Genomic DNA, 26,515 nt, shown 5'->3' with positions numbered 1-26,515 from the left:
TACATGGATCAAGTTATGGTCACTTGGAATACTGAGAGACATAAAATGCTGTGTTATTTCATGTCAAGATTATTTGCAACTCTCTTCATTATTTCAAAGAATATTAGTGACAAATACAGTGCATTCCACAATAAAGCCAGCGCTTATGCCCTTAAATTCAGGAAGCAACTGCTAAACAAGGACTGGGAAATCAGCTGACCCGAGTCCTTAGGTATCTTACACAACCAGTACACTGCTAACATACACACAGAAAACACACAGGTGTAACTAACTTTCAGTAACATCGTCAAATAAGAAGGAATTTGTGAAGACTGATAATGTCTTGCTCTGCATCTCTACACTCCGTGTCAGGCTTTGTAACATACCATACGCCACTTCTCAAGACATGAACCACTACATGTTCTGTATGGAAATACACAGAAGAAACTAAAATTCAACCAGTATATCCTAAATGGTAGCTGAAAGTGTAAAGCACATATGTCATCTAGAAGCACTTCAAAGCAGCACAAAACTTTACTAAAGTAAATAAAGAGCATAGAAGAAAATGTATGTGTACACTGCCCTCATACTTACTCGAGCAAGACTTTGGAGATGTGCATTTGAGGAGAATTAACAGAACATTCAAGAAATTAATGGTTTGATATGGCTCCCAATCAACTCAAGAAGAAACTGATACATAAAAATATGCAAGATATTTTGATTTAACAACTTTTTTACTCCAGGTACAATTTGAAAAGTACTGTGCTGTCAAAGCACTCACAACTTCTAGTCTTTTGGCAAAGACAATGAATATCGAACATCTGCAGGGCTGTTGTGAGTTCATGAACTACAGAAATAAAAAATATGCCTTCTTTTGGTAGCCTAGTTCTTATGTAAAAATCCAAAAATAATACACCCTAGTAACCACATCCACAAGGAACCAGATACTTGGCCCCAAAGTAAGACAGAGAAACATAGGGCTTATGGCAGCTACCACTGCTAATGTAGGCTCCAGCACTTACGTTAGGATGAAATCGAGCATAGCAGAGCTCAGCCTTTCCAAATCATGCCTTGGTTTGGGGGGAGGTAGAGGATTCTGTGTCAACGTCTTCAATAAAGCAGATGTGACTCACTGCACTCTTGTTTCAAACCATAAACTGAGGTTTCTCTTCTTTCTCTGAATTACTGGCAGCAGCACTGGGGGCAGTAGCACTGGGCAGCAATCCTTCATAAGTTTTTGTTCAGTACAATAATTTCAATTAAATTATATTATTTGATACTGAAGTTTTCTTACACAAATCCTGAATTTAGTTTCTCTCCTTAATACCTTGCATCCTTATTCACCTTATCTTATTCAGGTACTGCTCATAGAAAAATATGGAACCAATTTGATCAGTATATCATCCCCATAAATCTTCCTAAAGCTGCATTTTCTTTTTGCTGAAGAACACATTTCATTTATAAGTGTTGTTTCCATATAACCAAGCAGTTGAAAATATCTTTGTTTAACACACTTTTAATATTGAAAGCATCTGTTAGGTCATGTTAGGGCTTGAGGTTATTTTAATTATTATTTTTACACAGAGGAGTAAAAATAATTTTTCAAACACTTCCTTGCATCTTTCCTTTTCCCATTTGAATTACTCAACCAAAATTCAATAATAGTCCAGTAGAATTTAAACACCTTGTAGCCCTATAGTGGCCTGCTCAATTATTTCTAGAAGTATCCTGGAAAAGAATTAATGCCAAACAGTACTCTTTAGTTTGCAACATTCAAATGCTGTACTTGAAGTTATAAATTTAGAACTTGCCTTATTTACATTTCCCTGCCAAAATCCTGCATTCGGTCCCATGATGATTTCTTGCTTCATGTGAGCTTTAATTATAAAGTCAAGGGGAAACTCCTATGTAAGTAGATTCTCTGCTTCAAGAGTCAGAATATGCCAAGTGTATCCACCATTTGTGTGAAGTCTATGCACTGTCCTGCTCTTTTGTGGGAGGCCTATTTTCTCTGCAACCACTTTCCTATGGTTCCAGTCTTCCAACTACACCCTTTTTTATTCTCTCCTTTTATATTTTTGGGCTATCAATTCCACTGCCCCATCCTTCGTGCCCTGAAACTGACTAGAACATCTAAGCTACACTCTAGCAAATTCTGATAATCCAAATTTCAAAGCTGAATTTTCTATTGACACAAGGTGAATTCCAATAACAGTCAGGGTTGGGGGGCAGCAGTGGGTAACCAGCGTTACACTTCAATTTGGGATGTGAGCCAGCCTCACGCAGGGCTCATCACATAGAGCATATATCTGTGCACATGATGCCCATGGACCAAAAGAACCAAACCTCAAACTCAAAAAACCAAAACTTGAACTCAAAAAACTCACTCCAGAAGTCATGTTCCATGTCACTCAGACCAACCCACTTTCATTTGAGAGTACTTGATGAATAAAATAAATTTGACAAATACTATATGCATATATTACAGGTTTTACTTTTACTATGTTTACTTTTAAAGCAAAAAATATTGAACATACAAAAAAATTAGCATTTATACTGCAAACATTAACTTTCCTCTCACTTAGAAATGACACTTGACCACTAATATCCATGCAAATATTTTAATTTTGATAAAATTAAAATTAAGACAGAATAGAAACACCACAATTTTTCATACTTTATTATGTAGCCATAGACTATGATGTTGTTTGCAAAACTCCTTAAAAATTAAACAGTGCAAACTACTGTAAATTTAAGCACTGTCAAAAAAGAACCTTTGATTTCCATTATGGTTCGGTGGAAACTGGAATATTCCGTGAAAAGCAGCTAAATTATTCCTCAGAGATATCTATGCCCCTGAAACTAGAATGCTGTCTTCTGAAACTGTCATTATTTTCTCATTTAAGAAATAGACTGCAACTGCAGCTCTGCAGCTATACAATGCTATTCTATATAGAACACTGCTATCCAATATTATTTGTTGAAAATGTTATGGGCAGCAGATACAACCAGCACTAGTGTTCAGCTGTGCAGCTATTAGTGCTGTAATAAACTGTGGGATGAGGTTGCAGAAATGCCAATTAGAAACAGTGCTATTATTTTAAGCTGAATTTTTGTAGTCTTCAGAGATTCCTAAAACCCTTCATTTAAAAAAATGGAACTATGTTAAAGAAATGAACCTCACTACCTCACTACATCAAAAACCACAATGTTACAAAATTTACACATGAGCAAATTTCTTGCTTCTACTGATTTTGATGCATGGACTAACTGAAGGATCCCACTTCAATGCTTTGCAAAAGGTGATGTCTTAAACAGAGTACACACAAACTACTCAGAAATACCAGGCGTGCATTCATTCATTTCCTGTGTTCCCCCATTAAGCATTTAACCAGCTTAAATTTATTTAAAATTTTAGAATGCTGAAGCCCTATAGCAAGCAGAAGATATCCTTGCAGCTTTTTTTCATGGATGCTCATCAGTAATGTCCAAGTGTTTCACAAACATTTCCCAATTCATTCACAGTCTTACAAGATTACAGGATGAGAAAGCACTATTATCACCATCCAGAGGCCGGAAAAAAAGGGGCTTACAGGAAGCCACAGAAAACCACAGCAGAAGGGCCAGAACGAGAAGCATGGGAGCACACAGGTGTTCCTGTGTATCCGTCCACATCTCCAGACTGTACTGATCACTGCCAGAAGTGAGAGGTGGCTCTCACTGCAGTTCACTTACTGCATACACCCAACACCAAAAGGCTCAATGAAGACAACATAAATATGAAAGCACACATCTTTCCTGGCTACAGCCATGCCATGTTTTGGGTTGTGCTTAGCAGTGTGCAAGGCTACCACCACAGAGCCAGAGACACGGGCCCTGTAGCCTTGTGTGTATTAGTTATAACAATGTTTCTTATTTTCACAGTGCTTCACAGAACCACAAAACAGCTGAGCATGGAAAGGAGTTCTGGAGATCATCCAGTCTAACCCCTTGCCCATGCCTCAGCTAGAGCCTGTTGCCCAGGAGTGCATCCATGTGGTTTTCGAGTATCTCCAAGGACAGAGAGACACTCCACCACCTCTGAGAAACCTGTGCCAGTTAATGGCCATTGTGATAAACTGTTTCCTCAGCAAGGCTGCTGATGACATCAAGCTGACAGTGCAGCTGACACTCCTGAAGGGTGGGATGCCATCCAAAGGGACCTGGACAGGCTCAAAATGTGGGCACAAGGGCTCAAGATGAAGCTCAAAAAGATCATGTGCAAGGTACTGCACCTGGACTGGGGCAATTCCCAGTATCAATCCAGGCTGGAGAATGAAGGGATTGAAAGCAGCCCCAAGAAGAAGGACTTGGGGATGCTGGTGGGTGAGAGGCTGGACATGACCCAGCCATGGGTACTCACTACCCAGAGAGCCAAACATGTCCTGGGCTGCACCAAAAGCAGTGTGGCCAGCAGGGGAGGGAGGGGATTCTGTCCCTCTGCTCTGGTATGGTGAGACCCCACTGCAGTGTCCAGCTCTGGCATCCCAGCAAAGGAAAGACAAGGACCTTCTGTATCAAGCCCAGAAGGGGGCCACAAAGATGACAAAAGGGATACAACATGTCTCCTGAGAGAATTGGGACTGTTCATCTTGGAGAAGGACCTGAGGAAACCTCATTGTGGCCTTTCGTACCTGAAGAAGGCCTACAACAAAGTTGGAGAGGTATTTTATACCGTGACTTGTGGAAATAAAACCAGAAGCAATAGTTTCAAACTAAAAAAGAGCCAGTTTAGTTTGGGTGTTAGGAACAAATCCTAATTAGTGGGACTGATGAGGCACGAGAACAGGTTGCCCAGAGAAGTGGTGGATGTCCCACTCTCTGTCCCACACTCCGAACCTCACAGTTTGAAGGTGCTGGAGCTGTTCAACATAAAGAATTAATCCTTTTCATAACAAAAATATTAGGCACTGTTTGATTGCCACTTTACAAAAGATGTTGCAACTGTCAATTTGCAGTTCTCTACTATATTTTCTTCTCATAAGTGAAAAGAATTAGATAATTTATTCAAGACCACGTGTGGCAGAAACCAGGCTTAGCTTGCATTCTTGTGCAGCATCCAGTGAACAGTGTTCTTTTTCCTTAGAAAGGTGTCAAGGACAGGAGTAAGAAACACTTCTTCTAAAGAATTGTTTGATGAAAGATAAGAGAATATTTTATTAATTTCAGTTTAACCATTTATTTAGAAACAAAATATTTTCTTGGCAGACAAGTAAGCTCTAGCATTCCACCATGCTGAAAAGCTGAGCTTCACCTTACTCCTCTTCAGCATATCTCATGTCACAGTAACAAATGAGAGTCTATTTTGTATTCCTCTCTGTCTGACAGTACTGATTTTATGTGAAATATTTTTTTTGGCATGAAAAAAAAATTTGCACTAACTAATCCTTTTATGTTCTAACTTTTAAGCCATGTTTTCTCCCTTGTCTTTGTTAAATAGCATGGAAAGTGCGCAGTGAAAGAATTAGACACTTTACAGATGTTTTCAGACTATATCCTTAGATATGGATCAGTTGTGGTTTTTTGGTTGGTTGATTGTTTTTTAATGCAGAAAGAAAATAAATTTCTGCATAAAAAAAAATACTAAAATCTCATGTGTGACTATACCTGCTGTCAAACTTCACTCATACAATAGAGTACTTTAATAAGAAGGTTCAGTGACTTCATTTTCAAGCAGATGGAGTAACTTAACAATTAATTTGACAAACCAAAAATAACCCTTAATAAATAAACTAAAAAAAATCCCCAACAACAAAACCCTCACAAACCAAAATAAGAAACTCTTAGCAGTGCAAGGATCCTCCTTGAAATATTGAAAAAACATATACATTCTTCTCTTAAAAATAATTCCAAATTCTTTTAACAGAGTTGGATTGTATTTTATATATTATAGTGACCTTACTGTTATTGTTGATATTTCTTATTATTTATGTAATTTCACTTTCCCCCCCCCCATAATTGTGCTCTAGATTCAATGTTTTGATACAGAACATTTTAAAACCTCACTTTCCAACATTGCTTCTTAACCCAGTTTCTCATCTGGATTTTAACACTTGCAAAATGTATGGCCTGGATATGATGGTTCTTTAAGGCTGAACTTAACAATCAAATTTGGAAGAGGGACTATAAGATTAATTTTTGGAGTAGAAATTTGCCAGAAATCTGACACTCTATTGCCCTTTCCATAATTCCTTACAGAGGGGAATTAAATTGTGAGACAGTCAGTTAAAGTCCATGGAAAAGCAGATTACCTCAGTACAAAGAATAAGGGATATGCACCCAGATGCAGAGCATCCACCAACAATGCTGCAGGAGGCAGGAAGTGGGCATGCAGTCGTGAGTTTATGTCAGCATGTGTAGGCATATCCATGACAGTGCAGATCTAGAGAGGACAGTTAAAAATAGCATAGGAGACAGATGAAAGCAGACTTCAGCATGGTTTAATAATCTGTCCAGAAGGCTTGGAAAGCCCTCTCTTATGTCTAGGCTGGCATGTCTTCACATCACATACAGATCAAAGCAATTACAGAGCTGTCTGCATGTCCTGCAATCACACTACTCCATTGCAGTGTAGGCACATCCAGAAATAGTGCTACTGTAGATAAGTTCATCTAAAAACTGCATTTGCAAAAAGCAAAGCCTGGAAGCATACTGTAAAGCATATGGGACTTGATGAGGAACATATGCTGGAGAGAGTGTCCATTTTGCTAAATTCCATTAGCTGGAATTGTGGAGGGCTTCCCTTATACTCCAGTACCATGTGTGGGTTGGCCTTTCCTGTGGGGATTCACAGAGTCAGGACGGATCAGGCCTGAACCTTCAAGGACAGCAATTCACCCAGCTTTACCATATACAGAACAGACACCATACACTCTACAGACAGCTGGGAGAAACCTTGTGATGTGTAAACAGCACTCATTCCTCTCCATTACAATGCAGTACCAATGCTGGGTTCTGAGCCCCTAACCCAAACAGTCATATTAGCTACCTACTGATTCAAGGACAGTCATTTCAGAAGAACATCAAGACACCAATACCTTTATCTATCAGTGCTGCTAACAGGGGCAGAACTTACTGTGATGCAGAAACCCAGAGATGATTAAAACCCTTCAAATTCAGGACCTCCTCTACTCCAACAGCTGTTCGCTGCACGGCAGCAACACTACAACTCCTCTACTGGCTCTAGCCTCTACTGGCTACAAACCAAGACAGACACTACATCCTCTCAAGGATGGCTTACTACCTTTTGTCCAGCAAGTCACCAAAGGGATGCACGTATGTTCTTAAACTCTCTGCACAGTGAATGATTCACTCTGAGGAGATTTTGTGTGCATTTTGCTAAGTCACAACCAGATGACAAGTTAAGAAGGAATGCAGTTATTCAGCATATTTTGCTGCCTTTTGGAGAGTATAAAGACACAAAAGAGCTAATGTTTACTCAGACAATTAAAGACCTGGTAGGAATTGGATCACAGCAGCAGGGATTACATATGTGCCAATTTACCATGGGGAGAAGCAAGCTAGTGAAACACAAAGTTTTCTGTGCTGCTGCCTGTCTCTTTGTGGAAATCCTGAGCACATGCACAGTTGTGCTCCAATTAGTTGTCTGGACCTGAGCATCTCAGCACTCAAACAGCAAAACCTCCACTCACCAGGCAGCGCCATTCCAGCAAATTCCGCTAAACTGGAAGAAGCTGCTGGCTCCATTGAAGAGATGCCCTGCAGACACCTTGACAAATTATAAGGCTGGGCAGTCATCATACATATGAAGCATAACAAGGGCAAGAGCCATGTTCTGCACCTGGGACAAGGCACTCCTAACTGTAAGGACAGACTGAGAGGCTGGAGAAGGAATTAAAGGTCCCATGAAAGAGGATCTGGTGGTTCTGATCAAGAGCAAGTTGACTATAAGTCAACAGTATGTCCTGGCAGTAAAAAGGCCCAACCATATTCTGGGGTGCATCAAGCATATGGAAGAATTCCTCTACCTTATAAATGTGAATTTGGTAACTACACGAGCACTACTCTCAGTTCTTGTCAACAAAAGAAAAACACCCCACATCCTGGGGTGCATCAGGGACAGCATCACCAAACTGGCCAGGGAGGGGATTGTCCCTCTCTGTTCTGCTCTGCTCTGGGGCAGCCTCACCTCAAGTGCTGGGGGCAATTTTGGGCACCACAACACCAAAAAAGACATTAAGCTGTTAGAGAGTGTCCAAAGGAGGCCACGAGGACGTTGAAAGGCCTTGGGGTGAAGCGGTGTGAGGAGGGGCTGAGGTCACTTGGTCTGTTCAGCCTGGAGAAGAAGAGACTGAGGGGAGACCTCACTGCAGTTACAACTTCCCCCTGAGGGGAAGAGGAGGGGCAGGCACTGATCTCTTCTCTGTGGTGACAGTGTCAGGACCCAGGTGAATGGCCTGAAGTTGTGTTAGGGGAAGTTTAGACTGGATATCAGAAAAAAGTTCTTCACACAGAGGGTGAAGGTTCTTCACCCAGGGGAGTGGTCACAGCACCAAGCCTGTCAGAGTTTCAGTGTTAATAAGAAGTAAATAATTAGTGATGTAAGTGTAACTCATTTTCCCAGTGATTCCATTCTGTAACCCAAGGTAAGTTTTTGACCATGTCCTAGCAACAAGCACAAATATTGTGCTTTATCCAGAGCTCAGCATGTGAGTCGGCAAAGTGGTCATATCCTAGATATTAACATAATTTGGACACATGACCAAAGACTCTTTTCTTGTAACAAGAGGACAAATGAGTACACTTATACTTAGCACAAAAGAATGTGGGTCAAGGAATATGACACAGTTTATTTACTTTACTAGCACTCTTCTGCTTCTGTGTGTGGTATATTTTCAAGATATATTTTGCTTCCTTTTTTTTTTGGCCTTTTTTTTTTTTTTTTTTTTGCTTTTAACAGCATCTTTGAGACAGCTTTTACAAATATTCAAATAAGTGTCTCAACAAACTGACAACTTCAATATTTAAAGTCTTAAGCCCATTCAAAAGCAGCTCGTGGGATTTTCATAAATTTACTACTGTGACTCAGCTGGAACTGACAGCATAGCATAAAAAAGGCAGAATATTTACATCTGAATTTTAGTTAAAGAGAAGATGAGGAATGTACATGAACATATAAGCAGTTAAAGGTATTTCCTAATTCTGTAAGAAAAAGAGGCCAGTCAGTATGGCAAGATCCTGCAAAAGAACTACATGGATGAATAACCCACAGGGAACCACAGCTCCAAATCACAATCACATGCACGCCCCTGTCATGCACATCACAGATTCACAGAATGGCTGGGGTGGGAAGAGACCTCTGGAGATCATTGAATCCAATCCCCCTGATAAAGCAGGCTCACCCAGAGCAGGTTGCACAGGATCATGTCCAGGCTGGTCCAGGAAGGAGACTTCACAACCTCTCTGGGCAGCTTGCTCCAAGAAAGCTATGCAGCACAGCCTGATTTTTAGTCACAGATGTAAACAAGTTAGTTAAAATTGGGGGTGGGGGGTGGGGAGGGTGGAAGGGAAGTGCTAAGTTCCTGATTAGAATTTAATTTTAAATTGAAAGCTCCAGATTGATTCAGTAACAATAAAACGGAAGTGGGGAGAAGGAGAAGGACTTATATATAAGAAGAGGTCATGTAGTACACTGTATTGAGTTTAAAAGATATGTAAGACAATGCTTTTTTATCTGGTATAAACAAAAATAATGCCAGCAATTTGACTGTAAACAAGAACTGAGGAGGAAATTGAACTGAAAAGGAAATGATTACAGCAAACCTCACAAACCTCATGCTTTGTTTTCCTAGAAAAAATACACTTTTAAGCGCTGCTTCATAATTCTTTATGAAGTGCAAATCAGCCCTATTCATATTCAAAATAAGCTTTTGTAAACACTCCTTAACACACAAGAAAACATACCTAATGAAGGACTGCCCTGATTGCCAAACTGTGACAGCTGAATTGTACTTTTCTTTGATAACTCTAAGACCTTCAGACCTCTGAGTCATTTGGAGCTTTATTGTAGAAGAAGAAACCACAGTTCCACCTTACACAGTAAATAGCAGATGATATTTCTACCACAAAAATTAATTATTTTCCCCCCTCAGTTTAGAACTCTCTCAGGGACTTAAATCAATAAAGTATCTGATGCATATGTTCTATCTTCTTGTTTCCAATGGTTCCACTGTGCATATAAATGTAATGTAGAACCACATTTGCATTTAAAGAGAAATTCCCTTGTGTTTACTATGCACCTGCTCCATATAAGCCTATCTTCTTTACCTCCTTTGAGAAACAACAGATCTGCCAGAAAAAGAGGGAGCTCAGACACAACACTACTCCAAATCCTCTTGCCAATTATCTAAGTACCATTTCCTTCAGTTTGGTTTAGTTATGGTCCTACTCAGACCAGAGTTGAAAAGAATTACTATTTGCCCTTCCAAAATCCAATGTTTCTTAAGTTTTTCTAACATATTTTTCATTTTGACAATGATCATATAGATTTCATCTGTAAAAAAGCACTGTATTTGCTAAGCAACACACAGTAAAGCACTGGCAAATAGATTACTTACAGATTTGCACATGAAAAATATAAACTTTTCTTTATTTTACTTGGCATCAATTTTAATTATCATGGCTACATAAGAAAAGGTGAGAATATTCTCCTCTTCACATCTGCCTGAAAAGAGATGTAGGTTTATTCCAGTAAAACTGAAAAAAAATAAATTTTCCCTGCCTCCTTAGTCATGATTCATGAGTTACCTTTTGAACTTCATGCACAAAATCAGAGACAGACAAGGGTACAGAAAAAGCTCCTTTACACACCTCATCTAGTCAGCTGAAACATTTAAACAGCAGATGAGGGAGTGCTTGCTTGTAAGATAAGCATATATTCTATTTGTCATTGGTTGGAGGCAGGCAGCTTTCTTATCTCTTCCAAGAACAATGTCTCCCTCCAGGGAGACATCTTCTGTTAATGGGCCATTCTGTGGGTGGGTCATTCTGTGAATGACTCACCGCATGACTGATGGGGTTACATCATCCCATTGCGAGATGCTCCACCCAGAGGGAGGAGCCAAGCATCTCTACCTGCATAAAATCAGCATTTTTTGGGACATCAGAACAGCCTCTTCACTGGATTCCCAGAGGAAGACCAGGCCCATTTACTCGATCACCAGACCTTCAGAGAAAACTAAACCCTTCTACGGGACCACTGTTTCAGCAGCATTTCATCTGCCACTCTAGGAGGAGCAGCCACCACTTAAATGGACTATCACCAACACCCTGACTCCTCAGGGTGTCAGGTTTCTGACTCCATAAGTAGTTTTGTTTGTACTAATTACATTTTTTTATTATTATTATTTAGCTTTTTCCCTAGTGAAGAACTGTTATTCCCATTCCCATATTTTTGCCTGAGAGCCTTTTTATTTTGACATTGTGGTAATTCGAAGGGAGGGGGGTTTACCTTTTCCATTTCACGTGAGACTCTAGCCTTCCTTCACAGACTCCTGTCTTTTCAAACCAAGACAGGGAGATAACTTGCTGCATCCCACAAAGGCTGCTGAACTACTGTCTTTGTGCTCATGAGGTGCAGCATCACTGCTTCATGACACCAAACTATGTGCAAGGACCATCATCCCTGCACCACTGCCAATAGGACTTTAATGCTGCTGTCTGTGACAGATGAGCCACCCCAGAGGGCTGCCTCTGGCTGTGCTCCCCCTTTCTTGATGGCCTATCTGGCATGTAGAGGCAGTGCTACTTGTGTGTCTCCATTTCAGAGGACAGAAGCTACAGTAGCTGCAGCAGGGCTGCCATGCTTTCTCCTTCCTGCTTCTAATCAGACAAGTGTCCAAGGACAGAGCTATTGTGAAGTAGGTACAGGTCTGAGACATCCTGGAAGAGAACTGTGAGAAAGAGTTGTGCCAATGCAGGTAGTATTCCACCTCAGGTGTGTGTGGGATGAACTCTTCTTGCACCTGCGGAGTCCACACAGGAACAGACTTCAGGTGCCAGAAAAAATGGACAGTTGGAAAGTAGAGGGACACCTCATAGTTTTTCAAGTTCTGTTGATGCCCAGTCAAGAAACAGTTACAAAATACCTGATATTTGGGATCATGGTTTTGCAATTATGAAAAATTTACTTATCGCTTATTCACAGTACTCCATGAAGGGACTGAATCTCCAAGGGTACCTTCAGTCACCTTGTCCAAGCAGTTTAATTTTACATGCAGCTCTTTGTAAACTTGGAAGCTGGCCCCAAAGAACTCATGATATACTTACTTTCCACGTTGCTGTAATTAGAGAAAAAGATACTAAGAAAAGCAGCTCCTGCTAATGTAAGCTACTATCTTCTACAACTTCCTTACCTGAAAGACTGCCCAGCTCCAAAATAACACTTAAAAGCATTTTGAGTAGTCTGCACTGGACTGCTTGCTCAAAAAAGTAGGAGATTTTTTTTTAACCAGTCTCCTTGAATTTGGAGCTAATTCTACATTGGGCCAGTACTCTGATGTTTTATTTTACTCACTTTTTCAACAAGCTGCAAGTCACACACATGCTTTCTGCAGCACACTGAATCAATGACACAGACCAGAAATCACAAACACCTGAAAAATAAGTGAACTGCAAGTTTAAGACAGTGTAAGTGACTGTATTAAGCAGAATGGCCAGTCTGCACAAGTCAGTCTTATACCACATACCCCTTACAAAGGGAGCCTTTTCATTACAGGCCTTTTCACACATGGGCTAAAGTGATGAGGCAAGTGACTCTGACTACTGAACAGGTCAAATGCTAATTGTTTCATTCCGATGAAAAGTGCTTCTCACTGTGTTTGAACTACCTCTTGAGCAATCTCCCAAGCCTGCTCTTGCAACCAGCTTACCTGCTAAATCTTCAAAATATGGCTCCAGTATTCAACAAGGCATATTTGCAGGCTTACCAGTATGAAGACTGAAGTGGTTTACCAAGTTCACCAACCATGAGCTCACACATGAGCTAGTTGTAGAAGATTTTAGGGTGAAGAAACTCATGTTTATGGGTGGCAGTAAGGCAACAGGTCATGCTTTTTATGGCTTGCTGGAAGCACATGTAGTACACATAACTCCTAAATTCAGCAAGGGCAGGACACCATTAAAAGTTTGCTGCAGCATGCTACACAAGGCTAAATGCATGCACATAATTCAATATAATTTCTGGCTGCAGGATCAGTGTTATTTGCACAAAATATAAAATTATTTTGATTTCCCAATGTAAGATTGTATATCTTTCTTCAGCCATCTAAATAACAGAAAAGGGTCCAACAGTCAAGTGATTTGCTTCAGAATTATTTTTTTAAACATTTTTTCAACTACCTTTTGCTGTTGGAATGCTGAGGTATAAAACGAGGCTAAGATTTTCCATGGGAAACACAGGCACTAGAAGTTTTTTGGTGGGTTTTGGGGTGAGGGGACTTTTTGAGAACCAGTTGTGACCGATTAATATCTCTGTAAGAGATGTGGCTTTAAGCCAACCATTGAAAGTGCTCTGAGGTGATAACACTGACAATAAAGACCGAGATGCTTTAGGTGCTGGTTTGTATCCAGTACCATTGAAACCTGATCCTCAACCTCTTCTTTATATAAATTACATCTGCTCACATTAAGCGCTCATTGACGCATGTATGAAAAAGGTTTGACCCCTGCTGCTGCAGAAACACGATTTTGGACTGACTCAAGTATAAGCCTTGGAGCATGTTTCTACCAGACAACTCGGCATTTGTTTCCCCACATTTACAAACATGCAACTCCTACTTGATTTCCTTCCGGATTTCGGCTTGCCCGGCGGGACAGGAGGGTGCTGACGGCTGGGTGCCCGCCCGGGCGCCAGCCTCCGAGCAGAGCAGCGGCAGATCTGCGGCGGGGGCGAGTGTCAGCGGCTTACGCTGCGCTACCAGGGCTTCGCGGCGGCACTTCGCGCGGCTGACATCACGTATGTGCTCAGCCCCAGAGAAACCCCCCGCGTTCAGCCCTGATTTCATGCGGAAAGCACTTCCCCGGGGTGGGCTGGCGGGGGCCGGGGCCGGGGCTCGCTCCCCGCCGCTGCTCGCTCCCGCCTGCCGCCCGCGTCTCCCGCCGCCCGGCAGCCCTGCTCCGGCGCCCCGGGGACGCCCCGGCGGGGGAAGCACCTCCAGAGCCACCCGCACCCCCGCGGGGCACCCCGGGCTCGGCTCCGCGCCCCCTCTCCCGCGCCCCGGGGGCAGCGCTGTCGGCGGCAACAAAGCCCCCGTCCGCTCCGCTCCGCTCCCCTCTGCTCACCTCACCCCTGCGCTCCGCTCGGCCGCGGCCGTTCCACGGCAGCCAGGGTGATGGAGACGGGGAAAGGACCCAGGTGCCGCCTCTCGGCTGCCGCCGCCCGCCACTCCCCGCCGGTGCAGGCAGCGCTCCGGCAGCAGCCCAGCTCCCGCCGCCCCGCCCTCCGCCCCCGCCCTGCCACCACGCAGCAGCCGGCAGGAGCGGGAGGAGGAGAAGGAGAGGGACGGAGGGAGGGAGGGAGGGGAGGGGAGGGGAGGGGGCGGCTCCGCCTCCGCCCGGCCTTGCTGCGTCACAATGCCGGGGCGCTGCCACGTGACCGGCGGCGCGGGGCGGGGGCTGCGCGGGACGCCGCGCTGGGGCGGCCGCAGCGCTGGGAGCAGCGGCAGCTGCGGGCCGGGGCCGCAGCGCTGCCCCCGGAGCTGCCGCCTCGCCACCGCCGTCCTGCGGGTCCCGCGCGCGTCGGGAGCGATTGCCCGCGGCGTCTGAGAACGCTGCTCCGGCGTGTCCAATGCGAAGCGCGTGGCACGCCGCTGCGCTAAAAATAATGGAAATGCAGAGCTCAATGCTTGAAATGCCGAGTTCGATCCGCTTGCATCTGTTTAAAATAAAACTCCGTGGATTTGGGGATAGCTTTTTTTTTTTTTTTTAATCTGCTGTAAAACCTGGAAAGCTTCGCTGCTTCACTCTAGTTCACAGGTTCACGAGGACAGAGGCAGTGGCATCCATGTACACCTTCCCATCGAGCTGGTCCCACTATCCTTGGCAAGAAACCAGCGTTTTCTCAGATAGTGCTGCGAAAGGTCCTTCTGCACCCCGCCGCTGCAGGAGCTCGGTGAGCCGGGCAGAAACCCGCCGGCTGTCTCTCAGGCACTGTAGGGATGCACGATCTTCCAAACAGCTTAGCCTGAGTAACACCCTGCTACCCAGACACCTGATGGCAGCACGAGGAGAGCAGAAAAGTGAACCCTTTGGCTGGGTTTTCCACTTTGTGATTTAGCCTGTTTTGATTCCCCCTTTTCATAGGTACATTTTCCATCCTGTCTCTTAAGGTGTATCCCTTTATATATATTTCCGCCTTCCACTGCTTTTGTGTGCTTTTACCTTTCAAACACAGAACATCTTAAATTTCATTTACTCAGATGAGTGAGGAGTGCAAAAGCCCGAGAGATGCATACAGGAATTTTAAGTGAATTTATGTTAGTTTGGCGTTGTGGAAAACTACTGCCCACAGAACACACAGAGGACGCTCAGCACTACCACAAGCATGCCCACATCAGTAAGCTTGTAGCACTGCTCTGGACAAGTTTCTCTGGGGAAAATGCTTTAGTCTCCAGCTAAGTAGGTCTCTGTTCTTCCTGTAGGGATTTCTAGTGAAAGTGCCTAAACTCCCCTACTCCTCCCATTTTAATTCTGCTTAGCTGAGTCAGTCACAGACACAGTCATCAAACAGTACCAACCTTGAGAAGCTTGTTGTCTGAACCCAGCAACTTGGACATAAAAGGAAATATAGTCCTCCATGATACATTACTTGGGCTATCTAGGAGCTGCAGCATCATGCATTTTCAGCTTATTTAATATACTTGCTCAGAACTGGAAAGCTGTTATATTTCTTTCTTTTTAAATTACATTTTTAAGATTTGTAGAAAACAAAGTTGAATATGAATTACTGTGATGGACTCTAATGTTTATGTGCAAAGCCAACTATGTGGTGCAATATTATCTTAACCACCTGTGCATATTGAATGTGGAGAAAGGAGCACTTTGGAGAGGTCTGCTTTTAGGTCATTCTCTTTTCGGAAAAGGATATTTGGGTACTGCACATTTCACACTTGTACATATATGGAGATTAGTAACCATTTGGGGTATTTGTAATGCACCTGATTAGGTTTTATCCAGTAATGTTGATGAGCTGTGTGTAATTAAATTGTTTGAAAGGAATGCAGATCAGCTGCAGAATACAATGTCATATAGGTGTATGACCTGCCTGACAAACAGTGTTGAAAAAACAAAACAAATCTTATTTTGTTTTTTCAACACTGTTTGTGTTGATTATAAATACCATGCAGCGTTCGGTTTTTCTTTGCCCCGGTCCCGGGCAGCTGGGGGTGCCTGACTGGCACGCTGCTTCTCGGCAAGACTGGGGCCGCCGCGTGTGTGCAGAGCTCTAGGGCTGAGCCTCCGCATGGGTCTGCTGTGCCGTAGCCAGACGCTAAGGCGAGACAAAGGGTAAGAAAAGATGGCGCACTTCACCTGCGTGGCTGAGAACTTTTAATCCTGCATGGCTGCAGTGGTGGATAATGCAGCTGTCCTTAAGCCTGCATGGGCAAAGTGGCGGCTGGGACAAAAGGAGCAGGGGGTTAAATAGGGGGTGGGCAGACAGGGGTGGAAGCCCCCCTCGCCCAATGGGGACAGACAACAGGGGAGTGACGCGGAACACGGCAACCTATGGGAACATAACAGGGGTGTGTACAGCGTTCTGGGACAAATGGGGATGCAGAGGTGGGGTGATTGACACAGAACTTTCTGTGGGGAAGGGGAGTGGTTACAAGACTGACATATAAGAGCTCCTATAGCAGACAGCTTGGAGCAAAATGTTTTAAGGGGAAAATAGGGGTACACAGAACTGATCTAACTAACATTTATTAAAACCCCTAACTGAACCCACCTGGGATGGAACATCTCGTTGGTTTTTATTAAATTAAAAAAAAAAAAAGAAGCAGCTGTTTGAACTTCTTTGATTTTCGTGTGGTCACTTCCCCACTCTGCTTCTCCTGCTGCGACTGCTGCAACTGCTGATGCAGATGGCTTTGAGATGGTGGTGGGGCTGATCCTTCCCTGAGTGTTTGGGGGTATGGGGACAGGGAAAACAACTTTATTGTAAACAACTGAACTGGGAACACAAACAGACAGACTGACGTAACTGAATGGATTTTTCCTCTGGTTCTGGGAAAAATTTTTTGGAGAGATGCACAATCCCTTTTTTTGCAGCATCGGTGATTGGATGCAACCCCCCAGTTAGTGGGGTCATTTGCCGCATCTCCAGGCACTTGATTGTTTTGACTCTGCTTGCACTAAATGATGAATCTCAGCCCCCCTTGAGGTGCCGGGATCTGCCTTATTTTTATCCCCACGTGAGGCAGACTCACGCTCTCTCTCAGTTTTTTTGAGAGGGGGGGTCCCCCCTCCTCCTCTCTCTGCCCCTGGTGTATAGGGTTTTCTCTCCTCCCCACCTCCTCCTGCTGCCCCTGGCGGTGCCCTCCCCAAAAATGGACATCGAATTAGAAAATGTCTATTTAGATCGCAGTGGAAACAGCAGCGCTTAGATAGAGGCTGCCTCGGAACAGCGTTCCTTGGAGGCACAGCAGCTGAGTCGGCCCCGTTGTCTCCGGGCTTTTCTGGGACTTCCTCTGTCTTGAGCTGTGTTTTAGTGTTCATGGATGCTGCTTCTGGGACAAGCTTGTCCTGGAGTTCTGATCCCTCCACATGCCTGTCCACTGTCACCCTGACGCAATCTGCGAAATCTGCAAAATAAAAACCGGCTCAGAAACCAGTTCCTGCTCCCCACCCCTCCTTCCCCCCCCAACCCCCCCAGATCCCCAGGGACCATGTAAACACGGAGGCGGGGCACAGGGGACAGGACGGGGTCTGTTCCACTCCTGAGACAGCGGGGTGGAGACAACCGAGCCCTCCCTTGTGGGAGAAGGGGGGCCGGTGACGCAGCCATGAGGACATGCAAAGGACTGGAGGGCACGCCCACACGGGGTGGAACAGGGGGAGGGGGAACAACCTGACCCCCTGAGGGGGCGGCACCCACGCTCAGAGGGAAGCAGGAGGGGTCCAGGGGAACAAAGGGAAGAAAGCGGTTTTGGGAAGGAAAACCAATATTTTGTGGACGTTTGTCCTCTATTTTGTGAGAACAAAGATGCTGTTCCTCGCCACATGGTCAGTGGGGCTTCCTCAGGGGAACAAAGAAACGGGTTAAGGGAGACAAAACTGCACGTGGTTGTGCCAAAACTGGGATTTCCAACTGAGAAAAAGGGATTGGGATGAGGGTTTGGGGTCAGAATCTCAGCAGCGTGTCCAGTGCCACTGAGACGGGGGTGCCGGGGTGACCTGGCGGAGCCGGGAGCATACTCCTTGTTCTGGAGGCTACCTTGCACTTTTAAATGGTGGCTTGTTGCCCCCTGCCCACCTGGACTTGGGGAAGAGGGAGAAGGAAAGGCAGGTCGGAGAAGGGGTTCAATGCTAACTGGGTTTTTGTTCAGCGGCCACTTTTCTCTCTCCTGGTCTGTGTCTCGTGCACTTTCCGTTCTAATCACTTCCCGAATCAACAAAAACTGCCTAATAAAGCTATTTTTGACAGAGGAATCCTTGTGCTCAATTCCCTCGGTCAATTTCGCCTCCACATGCTCCCAAAAATCCTTTTTCCTAATATGTTCCGTGGAGACGCCCGGAAAGTGAATAACAGCAATTGAACAAAATTTTTAACGAAACTTTTGGGGCAACTACCCTTCACCTTTAGGATTTGCTTAATTAAAATTCTCTCTGGTGGGTGGTTAACATGGCCCCCATGTTGACAACCCACTCGAACCCACCCTCAGCTGCAGGAAAAGTGGCAAAAAAAGAAAAAAAGTGGAGTCTGCTGGCAGATTTCGCTCATGCTGTGCACCATGCATCCGTCCCCTGACCTTGGGATCGTGAACAGCCCACCCCAGTGATGGCAGTTTTTAGCCAAGTCCGTCTCTGCCACTAAAAACACTTACCAAACCAGCATCTTCGCAAACAAAACTGCAGCTGCGGTCCTCGCTCTCAGAAACGGCTCCTCGGTGTCATCTGTGACCATGAGGAGTTATGCTTCCATCCCTCATGGACACGGCAGGACAAAAGTCTGTGTGCTCCTTCGAGTGTGGTGGAGTTTACACTGACTTACTTCGTGAAGCCATGCTCCAATTTTCAGTCCAATGTTAGGCACTCTTTTCCACGTGGAGGACAGTGGCTTGGCTTGTGGCGCGGCTCATAGCGCAGCGGCTCACAGCTCGGCTCGGTGGCAGTGTGGCAGCGCAGCTCTGGGGTGCCTGACAGTGAATCTCCACCTGCATTGGCTGCAGCTGGTCGCCTTGCAGCTTGTGCGGCACTCACGGAATTTGGCTCCACGGTATGGGCGCCACTTGCGGCATTAGGGCATTCAGTTTTTCTTTGCCCCGGTCCCAGGCAGCTGGGGGTGCCTGGCTGGCACGCTGCTTCTTGGCGAGACTGGGGCCGCCGCGTGTGTGCAGAGCTCTAGGGCTGAGCCTCCGCGTGGGTCTGCTGTGCCGTAGCCAGATGCTGAGGCGAGACAAAGGGTAAGAGAAGATGGCGCACTTCACCCGCGTGGCTGAGAACTTATTATTCCTGCATGGCTGCAGCGGTGGATAATGCAGCTGTCCTCAAGCCCGCATGGCCAAAATGGCGGCTGGGGCAGAGGGAACAGGGGATTAAATAGGGGGTGGGTCGACAGGGGTGGAAGTCCCCCTTGCCCAATGGGGACAGACAACAGGGGAGTGACGCGGAACACGGCAACCTATGGGAACATAATGGGTGTGTACAGCATTCTGGGACAAATGGGGATGCAGAGGTGGGGTGATTGACACAGAACTTTCCGAGGGGAAGGGGAGTGGTTACAAGATTGACATATGAAATCTCCTATAGCAGACAGCTTGGAGCGAACCATTTTAAGGGGAAAATAAGGGTACATAGAACCGATCTAACTAACATTTATTAAAACTGAACCCACCCGGGATGCAACATCACCATTGATATGGAAATACAATTTGTAAGATAAAAGCTTGCCAAGCGTCTTTGTGCATGTTAATATTAGTATCTGTGTTAGCACTGATAACCCTGTTTGTGTATGTATTTCTGAAATCATTGCTGAAAATATTGTTTAAATAAGAAATGCTGATTAGGCTGTATGACTGTAAAAAACCCTTAAATTATGATACATAACTTCAGTTCTTGTAGGATGGATTTTTACTGCCACTTATATGGCCCCATCATTATTCTTTGTGTATAATAAAATCACAGAATGTTAGCTCTCTTCTTGCTGTGTGTGCAGATACAAACATTTGCTGAAATAGTAAAAAGCTTGTCATTGATAATCCTATTCCCAATGGAGTAAAGTGATTAAAAAATATGTTGCCTGTTGTTTTTCTATTATGTCTCTGCAGGATCATTTAGTGGTTTGTTGAACCTCACTATTCCTATGTGGTGAAGCCAAGGCCAGTATTTTTGTCAACTGCAGAGTATAGCTGGATACACATGAGAACAGACTGATCTGTGGCCCACATCAAGGGCCCATGGCAGCCAGCAGCAATCACAGCATCTGTCAGTGATCACATACATTGACTTTAATGAACACAAGACAAAATCCTCCATTGCTTTTGAAATTCTTCTAGGAGAGGAGTTTGAGACAGATTTAAAAGTGTAGTGCTTGGTGACACTGCTCATGAAGACATGGCCACATTGTACTTTAAGCACAAAGCCCATGGAGACATTTCCTGCAGAAGATTTTTCTATTCCTATGCAGGACCAATGGTAGTGTCTCTATATTTGTTCCTATATATGTGCAGCAGTCTTGTGAAGCAAAAGGTAGACAGGAAAAGAAAGGAGGCAGCAGAAGCCTGGAAGAGATGAACCCAAGCAACATACAGCATGTTGCCATTTTTTCCAGAGCATTAAGGCTGGGAATCAGAGTTGTAGAGGTAAGTCTAAAAAGTTCTAACCTGTGAACTTCCAGATGGTGACCTAGTACTGCTGATGTATAATATTTCTACCAAGGAACATCACCAACAGTATCATATTAGCAAAACCTAGCAATTACAATGTAAGAATATCTCCTGAAATAACAAATAACAAGCTTTAGTTTGGTCAAATGATGAACCATGATGACTCACAGTCATTCAAGGCAGTCATCGGGGCACTTTGATGTTCTCTTAAAAAAAAACCTAAAAAGATTAAAAACATATTTAGCTTTGAGAATCAGTGAGAGCAACTACCATTTTTGAAGCATGACAGAATTTATCTACTGATTTCAAAAGAGTGAGTCCAAACCAGATGAATTGTTCCTGGCTTCACCTTTCAGATTCTGAGTGAATGTAAATAGGACACAGATCAAGTCAACTTTGCATCTAACTTTCAAAAAGCATAATTCCTATTTTTTCCCACCTTCAGTCTACCCTGCAATAAATATATAAAATACTTTGCTCAATTTGGAAGAAAACATGTTAATCCTTAGAAGTACATAAGAATAGAGGAAATAATGGTATAGGCACAATTCTCTTAGGTTGAGAAAATTATGACAATGTTTCACGGAGTGCTAGAAGTGATGACTTACTGTTTCACCTTGATTGTAACAAACATACACACATATGCTGATGAGTAAGTTGACCATCTGAGATTCATGGAACTGCTACATCTGAAGGAAAATTGAGACAACATAGCTAGGACTGCAATAAAACAATTGTTTTTCTGCTGTGTTTTTGCATTGTTTTCAGTGCTTGTAATGCCTGAACCTGATCTGTTAGCCCACAGTGGGCCAATCTCACATCAGCAGAATTCAGAAAGCAAGTGTTTGCCTTGAAAAGAATGTAGATCAGTTCCTCATCCATAAGAAGAGAGAGGCTTACAAAACCAGAAATAATTAGTTCAAAACCATCTTTCAGTGCATATAGCTTTGTTTCTGGGATTGGGCAGAAAGTATTTTCTGCAATCTTAAGAGGCAATTTAGTTGGCAGCATCGTGGGCGGAGAGGAGACTCAAGCCTGGGCTTTATTAAATGCTTATTTATTTGATCTATTCTGCTGGATAAATCACACAGAGAATTTCACTATGTGACATGCAAGGTCCTGCTTACACGTTTGGCGCAGCTGTGCAGAAGAACTGAACATGGTCTGTATGGTTGGAAAGCTAGTACATGGCATTACTGCATCAAAAGATCAGGGACAATTACCATAATCAGCTACTCTGATTTCTGGCATAAAGCCCCACAGTTCCTGTTTGAACTAGAGAATATTTTTCAGAAAGTGATCTAATCTTGATTACTACGCTCCTAACAATGTTGTTATAATAGATCATTAGATTTACTGTTAAATTATGTATGCTTTATCCATCTTCGCATTCAGCTTGTTTGAGTTTTGAGATACTGACTTTGCCCAATGTAAATATTGGGCAATATCCATTCTATACCATTCTATGTATATGCATATCATCTATGCATATACAGTATGTTTTCAAGACACCTTCTGAAAATTTTTTGGATAGATTATAAAGGATTTATTAAAACTTCCCTCATATTTTGACAGTAATACAAGCCCACAACTTTGAATTTGTGAATATTTGACATCACAGATTTTCATTCTGAAAATTAATTTAGGCAAATTGGAAAGCTTCAAAGTGTGATACTCACAACAAATTACAGATCATAATAAATCTTCCTCTTTTTTTTCTGTCCATTATTCCTCTGCTTTATGTACCAAGACCACCTTTGAATATGGCCACATTAGCAAATTGCCACAAGGCAAGATAATTTGAAGCAATGGATTACTTATCTGATCCATAACTGCCCTGGTGTAACTCCTTCTCCCTCCCATGCTGAAGCCAGATCACTTGCTAGGGGAATGGTCCTGTTTAAGGGGCAGGTGAATTTGCACTCTTCAGAGGATGAGAGCATGCACAGAAGCAGATCCCACAAAGCAGCTGAACCCGACCGGTTTTTGCATTATCTTACAGCATTAGAGCTTTGTGGGATTACTTGGCTACTGTTTTATACTGGGAATACATGGGGTTGGCTGTCCAGAATTACACTCCAGTTTTCTCCCATCCTGTATTATGACACGCATTCTCTGATGTGACTTCATTAGGCAAGAAAAACAAGGAAAAAAAGTTGTTTTTTTAATGTGATTAGAATATAAAGATGTTGTATGGTGCCAATCCAGAGATAAGATAAAAGGTCAAAAGCCATGGAGTTTAGGTTCAATGTCAATTTACACATATCCTTTTCAATTCATTAGGGGTATGAATGAGTCATTAGAGGAAATCCTGACTGGGGAACACATTTACTTGGATTAAGACCAAATATTATGTTTCACTTGAGCCTCAAGCAAAATCTGTACCACCATAAACTTTTTGTAAGAGCCAGAAGTGAATTCTGGTCACAGCAACCCTGTGAATTAAATAAAAAAAATTTATAGCTTTAACCGGTACACCACTACTGATCTGACTGTTTTGAAGATGCCCCAGTTAATAACATTATTTTGAGAAAGTTTAAATCTGTGCTTACTGTCAATCCCTTGGCAGAAGACTCTATTTCCTGAGTTAGATCAAAGCAAGACATTTCAAACAGTCTTTAAGTAATTGCTTAAATAATTATTGAAAAAACACTCTAGAGAAAACACTCTCTAAACCAGCTGACTGTAATAAAGGCCTAAAAGGAAGGCAAATTCCCATTAAAAAGCTAGGGCAGAAAAGCTTCAACTTCGGGGGTTGACCAGTGTATTGGGGCCTATTACTTCTCTGCTGAATTGAAGGGTTCTACAATAACTCTCTATCGAGGGAACTCAGGGGACACAGAGGAAAACAAAGTGTTTCTAAGCAGTTAGAGGGGTGGCTGCTTCCTGTTTGCTTGTTTTACTGAATCTGAGGCAACACATGTGGACTTGCAGTTACACACAGACACACACATCTATCTGCATGTCTACCTGTATGAAAAGAAGTCGACACAATGAGAACTAAAACCAGCCCTGAAATTATTCCTTGGAAAGTAAACATCAGTTCTTTATCCCTCTTAGTTACTTAGAAGAGAGGGTTCATTTGCTGGGTTAGCTCAACAAATGAGAATACACAGTGATTTGCTTTGATTCTTATAAAAGTAAAGGTGCAAACAGTGGCCACACTACTCCATTACAGACCACTCTCATTGTGATGCCTTCTTAACCTCTCAGAAGACTTTTTTCATTATCAAAGGCACTGTTTTGGATAAAAATAGTAACAGAGTTTCAATACATGGAGAGAGACAACAACAAAAAAATGTGGCATTTACCCAGAAGGTTGAGTACAGTCATTTTGTGTGTGAGCATCAACACAAGGCTACAGTCATCTTTAGTAAAGGTGCTGCTTTGTCCTGGAAGAAGGACAGTTCACCTGTAGCATGTGATCATTTCTGTGATCAGATGTTGAGAGTTTCCACCTTCTCAGTTGCTGAAAAGATGCTTCAGAACATTAATGTTCGCATAAGGAATAAAAATTCCCCTTCACATGACTTATTTGGAAAATATGTGCTTACTAGAGCTTACTAAAACCACCTGTCTGCCTGAGCTTCTATCTGTAAGATTGGAAGTAGTTCTGTGAACAAAGAAAAACATGGGAGAATTCTGCTTTCCTTTACCATAATTAACATTTAGAATTAAAGACTTTTATATATTACTATACATTCCTACTGGAAAGGGGGAAATGTTTTGTGAATCTTCAAGCTGACTTAACCTGACAGCCTTAAGGTTAAGAAATCAGGTTTCAGGCTGATTTTTGTACAATCACTGAATCATAGAATGGACTGGGTTTGAAGGACCTCAAAGATCCTCTAGGTTCTTCCATGGGCAGGGACACCTCCCACTAGACCATGTTGCTCAGGGCCATCCAGCCCAGTCCTGAGCATTTGCAGGGACAGGGCATCTACAGCTGCTTTGACCAACCTGTTCCAGTGCCTCACCACCCTCACAGCAAAGTGTTTCTTCTTAATACCTAAACCAAACCTGCTCTCTTTATATCTGAAACCATTATCACTTCTCCTGTCAATACATGTTCTTGGAAAACTTTCCTCTCCATTAGGCTCTCTTCAGGTAAGGGAAGGCTGCAATTTGGTCACCCTGAAGCCTTCTCTCCTTCAGGCTGAACAAACACAATTCTCTCAGCCTTTCTATGTGGGAGAGGTGCTCCTTCCCTCTGATCAACCTGGTGGCCTTGCACTGGACTCACTCCAATAGGATGATGTGCTGGGGATCTCAGAGTTGGATGCAGCATGCTAGGGAGTCTCACTGGAGCAAAGCAGAGAGCAGAACCACAGGAAAACCTGCTTTTCTTACCTTATATAAAGGCAGGTACAAAGAAGCTTATTTCAGACAGCATTTTCCTTTGGCTCTTCTGTGTTCTATTCCACTGTTCTTTTCTTCCACTGTTGTAATTACCTATCTCTTTGCCATCTTTGATATCTAACAGATACCTATTTAAAGTATTGGGAACTAAAGAAGAAACAATTTATGTTCTTTTTTCTATACTACTCTGCTGTTGCTACTAAGTAGTATTTGTCTGCAATAAATAATTAATAAAAGAATCACAATTATAAAGGCATATTAGGCTGTGGTACTCTTTGTAAATACCCTTGAAAATAAGAAAATGACTGTGGGTAAAATAGACCAAAACCTAACTAAGAAACAACATATTGTTCTTAATGAGGAAGAGGGCATATTTTCAAAGCACAAGCTGAACTGAAGTCTAAACTAAATCCCTCTGAACTCAGGATACTCTCTAAACCTGGAATGCAAGTTCTCCTCACATGGTCAATAACACAGAATCAACTTTTCCCTCTACCAACACTCACATATGAAATTATGAAACAGCAATAACACAATTTGGTAATTGTCATTTGAAGGCATCATTTAGTTGCTTGATACCAAATAGGGTTTTTGCCAAAGAAAACTTTGTTAGTTATTCAAGTAGAATTGTATTAAGCATTCAAAAGACTTTGAAAACTTGAAACAGCAGTCATGTGTCATGGGATTCACAGTTTGTATTGTCAATCCATCTTCTGTCCCGTGACCATTGCTGTGATTTACAAAAATAAGACCAGAAAAAAAGTCTAAAAATAATATGGGCCAAATAGCAGCTGTTCTAAATTGTCATAACTTTTCCAGTCAAAGAAGAATGATGTTGATTTACACCCATGAAAATTGCAACTCTGATCTTTTTTTTTCTTCCTTCCAGTATGTCATAAGGAGGATGATAGTAGCCAGTGATAATGCATCTTGCATCGTATTCCTATTCTCTTTGTATTTGTCCTACTAGTTTTGTGTACTACACTAGTGTTATTTTTATCTTTTCTCCAGCTGTTTCTGTTTCTTCACCTCTTTCTTTTGTGTCTTTTCCCTTGATATATTATTGTTGGTTGAAA

At 43.0% G+C, this 26,515-nt stretch overlaps 1 protein-coding gene across 1 annotated transcript in view; it reads right to left on the bottom strand.

Moving 5' to 3' along the window:
• Positions 1-14,551, bottom strand: part of SNCAIP (synuclein alpha interacting protein) — an 89,547-nt gene extending 74,996 nt beyond the window's left edge. The window contains exons 1-2 of the mRNA XM_068177221.1: positions 14,320-14,551; positions 1,629-1,707 (exon numbers count right to left, since the gene is read on the bottom strand). The gene's annotated coding sequence lies outside the window, so the exon portion shown is untranslated. The remainder of the gene's footprint in view (positions 1-1,628; positions 1,708-14,319) is intronic.
• Positions 14,552-26,515: the final 11,964 nt, after the last annotated feature.

This window comes from Anomalospiza imberbis, chromosome Z (assembly GCF_031753505.1).
Source record: "Anomalospiza imberbis isolate Cuckoo-Finch-1a 21T00152 chromosome Z, ASM3175350v1, whole genome shotgun sequence".
NCBI classification, from domain to species: Eukaryota; Metazoa; Chordata; class Aves; order Passeriformes; family Viduidae; genus Anomalospiza; species Anomalospiza imberbis.
This window is presented reverse-complemented; position numbering and strand designations above follow the sequence as displayed.